Here is an 11,862-nt window from a genome sequence, read left to right as displayed (position 1 = left end):
GTTTAGTGACTAATGAACAGTCATCAGTGAATACACACACACACACACACACACACACACACACACGTACTTTGGAATAGTAGCCATCAAAAAGAATGAACTCTTGCTATTTGCAATGATATGAATGAAGCTAGAGTGTATTAAGTTAAATGAAATAAGTCAGCCAGAGAAAGACAAATACAATATGATTTCACTCATTTGTGGAATTTAAGAAACAAAACAGATGAACATAGGGAATGGGGTTAAAAAAGAGAGAGAGAGACACACACAAACCATAAGAGACACTTAACTAGAGAGAACAGACCAAGGGCTGATAGAGGGAAGAAAGACAAATACTGTTATGATTTCACTCATATGTGGACTTTAAGAAATAAAGCAGATGAATATAGGGAAAGGGGTAAAAAAAAAAAAAAAAAGAGGGAAGCAAACCATGAGAATTAACTAGAGAGAACAAAGTGAGGGTTGATGGAGGAGAGGTGGGTAGGGGATTGGCATTTAAGGAGGGTGACAGATATGAAGGAGGGCCCTGGCTGTGATGAGTACTGCGTGTTCTATGTAAGTGATCAATCACTAAATTCTACTCCTGAAACCAGTATTACATTATATATTAACTAACTAGAATTGTAATAAAATTTTGAAAATAAACAAATAAAAACTATAAAATTAGAAAAAAAAACTATATCCCGAGATGACATACCACACACATGGGAAAATCAATCTGGAACAGCCAACACTAATAGGATAAACAAAACAAAACATTTCCCTCTGGGGCACCTGGGTGGCTCAGTGGGTTAAAGCTTCTGCCTTAGGCTCAGGTCATGATCCCAGGGTCCTGGGATCGAGCCCCGCATCAGGCTCTCTGCTTAGCAGGGAGCCTGCTTCCCTCTCTCTCTGCCTGCCTCTCTGCCTACTTGTAATCTCTGTCTGTGAAATAAATAAGTAAAATCTTAAAAAAAAAATTCCTTCTTACTGTACTACTTATAACACTTTTGCTTTTTCTTCTCATCACTCTTAATACTTGACATCTGACACAAATGAGTGGCTTTTTTCCCCACATTGACCAATTCTCTGATGTCAGCTGGGAGTCCCACAACTCAATTCACTTCTGACATTATCTACCTAGAGTTAATATCATTTGCCACGATTTAAGGGCTCAGTCCCACAAGACTGCCCCTCATTTCAGACCCAATCCAGGCCTATCATACTTCGGACCAACTGGCTACAAGTTAGGGGTCCTCACAGCCCTTTCCTTGGGTTCAATAATTTGTTGGAATGGCTCACAGAACTCAGGAAAGCACTTTTCTTACTATTATTCATTTACTATAATGGATGTAACTCCGGAACAGCCAAATGGACAAGGTACATAGGGCAAGGAACTCCCACACCTTCTCCAGGTGTGCCACCTTCCCAGCACCTCAAGGTGTTCATGCATCAGGATGTTCTCCAGAGGTTGGAAGAATTAACCAATTCAATAAGACAGGAGAAAACAACTGAGGTTTAAGAACTAAACAAAGACAGAAAACGTCTCTATTTTTAGGTGTTTACATATCTGGCAAAATAATAGTAAATCAACAGAAACTGACAGAAAAAAATTATTAAAAACAGAGAGATAGGGCACCTGGGTGGCTCAGTGAGTTAAGTGCCTGCCTTCGCCTCAGTTCATGATCCCAGAGTCCCAGGATCAAATTCTGCATTAGGATCCTGACTAAGTGGGGAGCCTGCTTCTCCCTCTGACCTTCCCTCATCTTGTGCTTTCTCTTATTCTCTCTCTCTCTCTCTCTCTCAGATAAACAAAATCTTTTATTTTTTAAAAAAGATTTTATTTATTTATTTATTTATTTATTTATTTATTTATTTATTTATTTGACAGAGATCACAGATAGGTAGAGAGGCAGGTAGAGAGACTGAGAGGGAAGCAGGCTCCCTGCTGAGCAGAGAGCCCGATGCGGGACTTGATCCCAGGACCCTGAGATCATGACCTGAGCCGAAGGCAGTGGCTTAAGCCACTAAGTCACCAGGCACCCCAAAATCTTTAAAAACAAAAAATAACTGAGATAAAGCAGTGGTTCTAAAATTGATGAAAAAAATCAACAGTTTTCATATTTATAAACAAAAAACCCCTAGAAGATATAAATGAAAACCGTAAGGTACTTCTGAAAGACACAAAAGAAGATTTGAACAACAGGAAAGACAAATCACATATCTGCATAGGAAGATAACATCACACAGATGTTAGTTCTCTCTAAATTAATTGATTTAATAAAATTCTAATAAAAATACTATAAAGTATTTTACACTACAGCCAGGATTATTTAAAGTTTACCTGGGAAAACAAACAAAGGCCACCAAATTGTCAAAGAAATGAACAAGAAGGAGGAGCTGTCTTGCCAGGCATCAAGATACATTAGAAATCTTCTGTAATTAAGCATTTGATACATAAGTAGAAGACCAATGAAAAAGGAAAAAAGCATATAGAAATGTAGTTTCAATGAATGATAGTATCTCAGTAAGTGAGGAAAAGATGGATTTTCTAATAAAGGTTGCAGAGAGGGGCGCCTGGGTGGCTCAGTGGGTTAAGCTGCTGCCTTCGGCTCAGGTCATGATCTCAGGGTCCTGGGATCGAGTTCCACATCGGGCTCTCTGCTCAGCAGGGAGCCTGCTTCCTCCTCTCTCTCTGCCTGCCTCTCTGCATACTTGTAATCTCTCTCTGTCGAATAAATAAATAAAATCTTAAAAAAAAAAAAAAAGGTTGCAGAGATAACTGAATAGTCATGTGGAAATTGGATCCAGTCCTTCCACCAATATGAAAAGATGTTCCATCTTGCTCATTAGAGAAATGCAAACTAAAACTATACTGACAGATATATCTCACCCATGACTAGCAAATAGCTAAATGTTTGATGACTCTCTCTATGGGCACTCTCAAACATTAATGGTACACATTATTTGCCTATGGAAAAGAAATTGGCAATATCTAGCAAACTCACATATGCATTTACCCTTTTGCCAAATAATCCCAATTCTAGGAACCTTACAATGTTAAATTGGTAAAAATACAAATGGCATAAATTTATTCACAGGAGCACCATCTGTAATAGCACAAAATAAGAAATATTCCAAATGTCCAGCAGTAGGGGAAAGACTGAATAAACTTTGCTATATCAGCACAGTTGTTGCTATAAAAAGAATGAGAACCATCTCTATTATTATTATTATTAAATCAATCTCCAGATTATATTACTTGAAAAATGCAAGAAGGAGAAAGTTGTGTATACTCTTTTTTTTGCTTATCTTAGGAAGGGCTTGGAAAATACATGCTTACATTTAAAATAAATTTTAAAATAAGTTATACCATAAAAAGGCTTCCGCGGGCCCCTGGGTGGCTCAGTCATTAAGCGTCCACCTTCAGCTCAGGTCATGATCCCACAGTCCTGGGATTGAGCCCTGCATCGGGCTTCCTGCTCAGTGGAAAGCCTTCTTCTCCCTCTCCCACTCCCCCTGTTTATGTTCCCTCTCACTCTCTCTGTCAAATAAATAAATAAAATCTATTTAAAAAAAAAAAAGGCTTTCTATAGGAAAAGGAGGAAGTAGGAGGAATAGGAGATACAAGCCAGATTCCTCCGAATATACTTTTTTCTGTACATTTAACTTTTAATCATGTAAATATTTCTCATAATTATAACACAAAATTACATTTTTTAAAAATCCCTAAGACAAAATAAAAATGAAACACAAGATCTTGTGCACTCAAGTGAGTTGGAAACATAATAATTTGTACATTCCTCATGACATAAACCTAAATAACAAAGAATTGGGGGAGGGATAAGATTTTTAAACTGTTTTCACTAATAGTATTGATGATAGTACAGAAATTGCTATTCTGAGACTACTGTATGAGTCTTGCATAAAATAAATGGGTAATTGTTAGTGTCATTGACATTGAGAAGTAGGATGTTTGGCATATAAGAAAGGAAATACACAGATGTTAAGATCATTGAAGTTGTAGGGGCGCCTGGGTGGCTCAGTGGGTTAAGCCGCTGCCTTCGGCTCAGGTCATGATCTCAGGGTCCTGGGATCGAGTCCCGCATCGGGCTCTCTGCTCAGAGGGAGCCTGCTTCCCTCTCTCTCTCTCTGCCTGCCTCTCTGTCTACTTGTGATTTCTCTCTGTCAAATGGATAAATAAAATCTTAAAAAAAAAAAAAAGATCATTGAAGTTGTATTTTTAAAGTGTACTCCAGAATTTGAAATATCAATATGAAGAACATGAAAAGAATGCAGACTTATTTCTTAACTCTGTTCACTGAATAGTGACCAAATCAGTAGAAAGGAACAACCCTAATGCTGAGATTACTGTGTGTATATGAGTGTGTGTATACATGAAATATGTACTACAGTCTATATAATACCACTTCTGAATAAATAATGGTCTTTGGGGAAATGGTCAATTCCAGGTCTGAGGGAAAAAGTGTACAAGATAAAATCAGAGTATCTTGGGCACGTGGGTGGCTCAGTGAGTTAAAGCCTCTGCCTTCCGCTCAGGTCATGATCCCAGGGTCCTGGGATCAAGCCCCACATTGGGTTCTCTGCTGGGCAGGGAGCCTGCTTCTCCCTCTCTCTCTCTCTACCTGCCTCTCTCCCTACTTGTGATCTCTGCCTGTCAAATAAATAAATAAAAATCTTTTTAAAAAATCAGAATATCTTGGGGCGCCTGGGTGGCTCAGTGGGTTAAAAAATCAGAATATCTTATTACCAGAAAACTAAAAAAGCACCACTTAAATGCTAGCAAAAGTGGGACAATTTGAACATCAATAATGGTAATAACTGCAAAGATGAGAACACATCAAAACTCCATGTTTATATTAATACTAAATAAAAGAAAAACTTAGCGATCATCTTTAAAGGATATTAGAGAATCAATTCATTATTTTAAAGAATGAAAGATTTTCACTATTTCTCCTGTATGTACAAGACCTCAGGGTAACCAAATAATCAGGGGAAGTTATCTTTTTGGAAGTATTACAGCCAATAATGAAAACTATAACAAATAGATCTAACTAATGATCACTGGTATCTACTAACATCACTTAGGAATGAAATACCCAACACCTTGAAGTGGTACTTCAAGAAAAAAAAGTGTATGGGTGTGGAATCTGAATCACACCAAGCTTCTATATCTAGGGCTGGTTTCCTGGTATCATCTGTGCATTCATACTGGGCTCTGTGCTCAGAAGTACCCCAAGTTTGATTTAATGCTCTGCTGTCTCTGTCTTGAAAGGGGAACAAGAGGTTCCACATTTTCATTTTGCATTGGACCCTGCAAACTGTTTAGCCAGTCTCTGTCTACATCTGCTCACCGATTTTACAGGAAATAAAGCGTGGTGGCTTAAAAAGATGCTACAAATTCTCTGATACTCTTCCCTTTAAAAGGTGGAGCCTAAGCCCTCCTTCCTTGATTCACTTGTAATAGAATGTACTGGAGATGATGATGTGCGACTTGCAAGAGTAATATCACAAAAGGCATTGTGGCATCCACCTTGCTGCACCTCTAAGATCACTTGCTCAGGGGAAGCCTGCTAAAATGCGAAGAGACTCAAACAGAGCAGCCAGAGAGATCCATGTGACGAGGCCAGCAGCCTCCAGCCAGCAGCCATGTGAATGAGCCTCCCCAGAATAGAAGGCCCGGCCTCAATTAAGCCTTTTAAGTCACCGCGGCCTCTGCTTACACTTTAAGGCAACCTCCTGACAGACCCTCAGCCATAATCACTCAACTAAGCCACTCATAAATTCCTGACCCACAGAAACTATGTCAGGCAGTTTTAAGTTTTGAGGCAATGTATTACACATGAATATGTAACTAATACAAGGGGGAAAAAAACAGCATGGGGTTAAATGACAGCATTGGGTTATAATCAGCAAAATCCAAACTGGAAACTTTACAGGAAAATAACCGGTCTTCAACCAAAACATATCAAATAAAAGAATCACATCACAGTGAAACTTTTGGATCTGTACTGAAGCAAACCATTTAAAAAGCTATAGATAGGACAATGAAAAACATGTAAATACTAACAGGATTATTTGATATTAAGAAATTACATTTTTTTAAGATTTTATTTATTTATTTAACAGAGAGAGAGATCACAAGCAGGCGGAGAGGCAAGCAGAGAGAGAGGGGGAAGGAGGCTCCCTGCTGAGCAGAAAGCAGGATGTGGGGCCTGATCCCAGGACCCTGAGACCATGACCTGAGCTGAAGGCAGAGACCCAACCCACTGAACCACCCAGGCGCCCCAAGAAATTATTTTTTTTAGGGAGGTGTAATGATAATTATTTTTTTAATGGCTTTATTTATTTATTTGACAGATAGAGACACAACGAGAGAGGGAACACAAGCAGGGGGAGTGGGAGAGAGAAAAGCAGGCCCCTGTTCGGCAGGGAGCCCAATATGGGGCTCAATCCCAGGACCCTGGAGCACGACCCGAACTGAAGGCAGATGCTTAAACGACTGACTCACCCAGGCACCCTGACAGTTATGTTTTTAAAAGGGAGTCCTTGACTTCTAGAGATATAGACTAAAATATTTATAGATGATTTATCTGGAATTTGCTTCAACATGGCTATGGGACAGAGGGAATTGATGGGGAAAAGGAATCAAGACTGGCCATGAGTTGGTCATTATTGAAGCTGAGTGATGAGAACATGGAAGTTCATTATACAGTTCTCTATTTTTCTGTACACATGAAATTTTCCATAATAAAAGGATAAAAAAGAATAAGTACACACTTACATCAACATGCACAGATACCACACCGTGACATTTAAAAGTGGGCTTAGGGCGACTGGGTGGCTCAGTGGGTTAAGCCGCTGCCTTTGGCTAAGGTCATGATCTCAGGGCCCTGGGATCGAGTCCCACATCGGGCTCTCTGCTCAGCAGGGAGCCTGCTTCCTCCTCTCTCTCTCTCTCTCTCTGCCTGCCTCTCTGCCTACTTGTGATCTCTCTCTGTCAAATAAATAAATAATCTTTAAAAAAAACAAAAAAAATAAAAAATAAAAAAGTGGGCTTAATAAAACCAAATAATTACAAGCAAGATGAAGACTGAAAAAATTCAAATGTTTTATCTAAAACAAAGCAAATAATTTTTAAGTGTCAAAACTGAAATCTAGAGTACACATTGCTAATTAACACGTCTATTTATGGAACTACTCAGCTTAGAATTGATTATCTTTGGCACATACCATTTGATCCAATATTCTGCAATAAACTCAGAAGGATTATGCCTTCTTTTTAATTGTTTGATTCAAATCATAGTCATATTTAGTTACCAGATGGACTTGCTTCTTCACCTATTCCATCATGTTAGAAAAAGAGTATAAATTAGTACCTTATAATGACTCATGATAGACTTTTATCATCCACATAGGAAAGCAGTGAAGAGAAGGTTATGCTAACCATTTGATGGTAAAAGAGACATAAACAGATGCTACTCACAACTCTCAGCGCGCCAATGGCAATTACCACCTGTTCTGCTTCATCTATTAGTGCTACGCCTGAGAAAGAAGCCAAGAGACAGGAAAACCGTGCAGACAATAATCTTTACTGCAACAATAGTATTTAAATTTCTTCATTAAAAATACATAGCATACACAGTTATAATAGAGTCTCGCAAAGGATAAGCAACTGCTGGACCAACCCGTGCTGAAACCAGATGACTAGCCCAGGTTCACAACGGTCTCTCATCCACTCTCCTCTCCAAGTAGGTGAGAGGGGTTTTTTTGCCTTATGCAGATGTCTTAGGAAAAGTATCAACCCAGAAATGTGTCATTTCTCACTCTTACCTATTCATAATTTGTGATAACTACAGCTTGAGCTCGGCTGGCTACAGGTATCATTAACATGATAAACAAAAGGCTTGATCAGGTACAAAACCGTAAGTGGCTTGATTCTAACTATGGGGGAAAAACATTCATCAAACTTGTGTACAGATTTTTTAAAAGCCTGAGAGAAGGAAAATATTCCAATATATAAGTTAACATTAATATTGAGTCCAAATGATAAGACTATGTATGGCTCTATCTGCCTTCCCCTACCTCTTCCTAGTTTTAAAATATTTTTTTTTTCTTTAAAGTGAAATAAAGTGTGCTACTATTTTTATTACTATATGAGAATCTTCTTAAGATTTTTACTAGCACAGGGAGAGGTTAATAAGTGTTCTTTTATTTAAAATTTAAATGTCTTATCACTAAAGTAACTACAGTAGATAGACTTAAAATTTGCACCCAAAGTTTGTTTCAAAGTATATGTTTACATAAAAAATATAACTCAGACTGGCATTCTCTCAGTATACATTACTGACATATAGTTGCAAATAAAACTGTATTGGGGACACGTGGCTGGCTCAGTTGGGTAAGCACCCAACTTGGTTTCAGCTCAGGTCATGATCTCAGGATTGTGAAATCAAGCCCTACATCAGGCTCCATGCTCAGTGGGGAGTCTGCTTGAGAATCACTCTCTCTCCCTTTCCCTTTGACCCTCCCCAAGCTCATGTTCTCTTCCTCTTTCTCAAATAAGTTAATCTTTAACATAAACTATATTTTTTCTACCAAGTAATTAAAGGTTACTTACTGCAAAGTACTGTTTTTCAATGGTTGCCTGTCATTTAATAGTAGTAATAATAATAAATACAGAGGATAAATTAATTTAGCCTCAAACAGAAAAACAATGAAAGAGAAAGCAAAACAGGAAATCACAACAGTCACACACAGCAATATTACATTTCCCATAAATGTTTTGTTAAAACAGGGTAAAGGGTAAAGAGGGGGGAAAAAAACCCAAAAAGTGTTTTTAGAACTATCATGACAGTCTCTACGCCCTCAAACATGGGCCAGATTTATTTTATTCTTTCCTAGGGAGAATATGTAGGTAGACTCAGGGATCCAACATGAGCTCTAAATAAAATACAGTACTTTTCTCAAATTATCTTTCAGCTAACTACTCCAGTTCATACAGAACCATGAGTAATGGAGTAACTTGGTATGGGCTCTCTTCTACACATTAGTCTTGATACTCAGTTATATGTGACTGGCTGCTTGGGATACGAGAGAAGGGAGGAGGGAAGTGCTCTAGTACAAGAAATTCAGAGGAAATAACAGTACCCATAGTACCATTATCATGTTCCCAGCTCACAGGAAAAGCTCTAGAAGCTTTAGCTTCCAGATTCTCTTTAAATTGAATATTTGTCTGAAACCAGTGTTGAGCCTTCATTTGCTTTTACAAAGGATGAACTCATGAAAGAGGAAGAAGGCAGTGTAGAGTTTTATTGGCTATTCTCTTAAATTGTTAGATCTAAAACACTTGATCATAGGGGCAGCTGGGTGGCTCAGTACTTTAAGGATCTGCCTTGGTCTTAGATTATGGTCCCAGGGTCCTGGGACTGAGCACCACATCAGGCTCCCTACTCAGTGGGGAGCCTGCCTTTTCCCTCTCCCCCTACCCTTCCCCTCCACTCATGCTCTCTCTCTCTCTCAAATAAATAAAATCTTTTAAAATAGTATTTATAAACAAAACACTTGATCATAAAACTGAAAATGGTCACATTACTAGCAACCTCACAGCAACTTAAAATCTATCCACAATAGCACTAGGTACCTGCCGGTTTAAAAAAAAAAAAAAATTGTACAGGAAGTTCCTTTTCAAATATTTCTATGACTAATGAAGAAATAAAATTAGGGGAATATATCTCTGAGAATACAAAGGTATATAAAAGTGAAAGGCAAACTTTTAGGTGGATTTTCCCAACTTCTTTCTATATCCCATGCTCATGGAACTACCAAGTCTACTTTTCAAAGAAGACGGGGTTATTTACATTTGTACTAGTTATTATTCATGATATATTTTTTGTTTTGTTTAGTTTTTTTAAAGATTTTATTTATTTATTCGACAGAGAGAGATCACAAGTAGGCAGAGAGGAAGGCAGAGAGAGAGGAGGAAGCAGGCTCCCTGATGAGCAGAGAGCCCGATGCGGGACTCGATCCCAGGACCCTGAGATCATGCATGACCTGAGCCGAAGGCAGCGGCTTAACTCACTGAGCCACCCAGGCGCCCTCATGATACATTTTTGAGGACCAACAAAATTATACTAGAATTTTAGTAGTAATCAGTCAAAAATACTCGTGTTTTCAAGCTACACCTGATATAATACTTGAAAATCTATAAAACATCACAATTTTCATGCAGATTTACAGATGGACTTAGGTTGAAAGAAGAGATCTGAAGTCAGAGATATCAAAGGGTCATGTGATATAAATATGCCACTTAGGCTGCCTACAAGTTTTATCACTGACATGGGTGGGGACGGAACACAAGAGGAGTGTAACTCATATCTGGGAACCAGAGCCACTAGCAAGGAGCACAGTAAGACACTTGCTACTTGGCAAAAAAGAGACAGAAATATAAAGAAACAATGTTCAGGTTACCACTGTGCCATCAAATGATCATGGAAAAATATCCTACGACAGGAAGCACCAACAGGATATAAACTTAAAGGATAACACAGGATTGTGTGTATGTGAGTGTGTGTGTGTGTGTGTGTGTGTGTGTGTGTGTGAAATCTCGACAACTGTTATTAAAACTGCAGCCAGCTCTAGTAATAAGCACCACCATTAAAGAACTATGGTACTAAAAGGTTCTTCCTGAGACTCACTGTGACTTTAAAAGCAGAGTATTAAGGGCACCTTGGTGGTTCAGTCTGTTACTCACCTACCTTCAGCGCAGGTCATAATCCTGTCCTGGAATGGAGTCCCACATCAGTCTCCCTGATCAGCGGGGAGCCTGTTTCTCCCACTGCCTGATGCTCCCCCTGTTGTACTCGCTCTCTCTCCCTATCTCTGTCAAATAAATAAAATCTTTTTAAAAAACATAAATTAAGGGGCGCCTGGGTGGCTCAGTGGGTTAAAGCCTCTGCCTTCGGCTCAGGTCATGATCCCAGGGTCCTGGGATCGAGCCCCACGTCGGGCTCTCTGCTCTGCAGGGAGCTTCTTCCTCCTCTCTCTCTGCCTACTCGTGATCTCTGTCAAATAAATAAATAAAATCTTTTTTAAAAAAACATAAATGAGAGTATTAAAAAAAACAAAACCACAAATATTTTTAAAATAATAAAAAATAAAAATGGAGAGTATTATAGCATCACTGTGCACATAGGGCAGAACTTGTGGTTCTCACTAACCAGAGGTATCATTTTGATAACTATAGGGGTGGCTGGGTGGCTTAGTTAATTAGGTGTCGGACTTCGGCTCAGGTTGTGGTCCCAGGGTCCTGGGATGGAGCCCCATGTTGGGCTCTCCGCTCAGCAGGAATTCTGCTTCACCCTCTCCCACTGCCCCTCCCCCATTTGTGCTTTCTCCTGTACTGACTCTCTTAAATAGATAAAATCTTTTTTTTTTTTTTTTAGATTTTATTTATTTATTTGAGAGAGAGACTCAGAGAGAGCATGAGCGAGGAGAAGGTCAGAGAGAGAAGCAGACTCACTGTGGAGCTGGGAGCCTGATGCGGGACTCCATCCTGGGACTCCGGGATCATGACGTGAGCCGAAGGCAGTTGTCCAACCAACCAAGCCACCCAGGCATCCCGATAAAATCTTTTTTTTTTTATTTAATTTTATTTATTTGTTTGACAGAGAGAGACAGAGAGAGCAAAAGAGGGAACACGAGCAGGGGGAGTGGAAGAGGGAGAAGCAGGCTCCTTGCAGAGCAGGGAGCCTGATGCAGAGCTCTATTCTAGGACCCTGGGATCATGACCTGAGCCGAAGGCAGACACTCAACAACTGAGCCACCCAGGTGCCCATAATAAATAAAATCTTAATAAAAAAA

Source organism: Mustela nivalis (assembly GCF_964662115.1).
Source record: "Mustela nivalis genome assembly, chromosome: 8".
NCBI lineage: Eukaryota > Metazoa > Chordata > Mammalia > Carnivora > Mustelidae > Mustela > Mustela nivalis.
Note: the sequence above shows the minus strand (reverse complement) of the source record.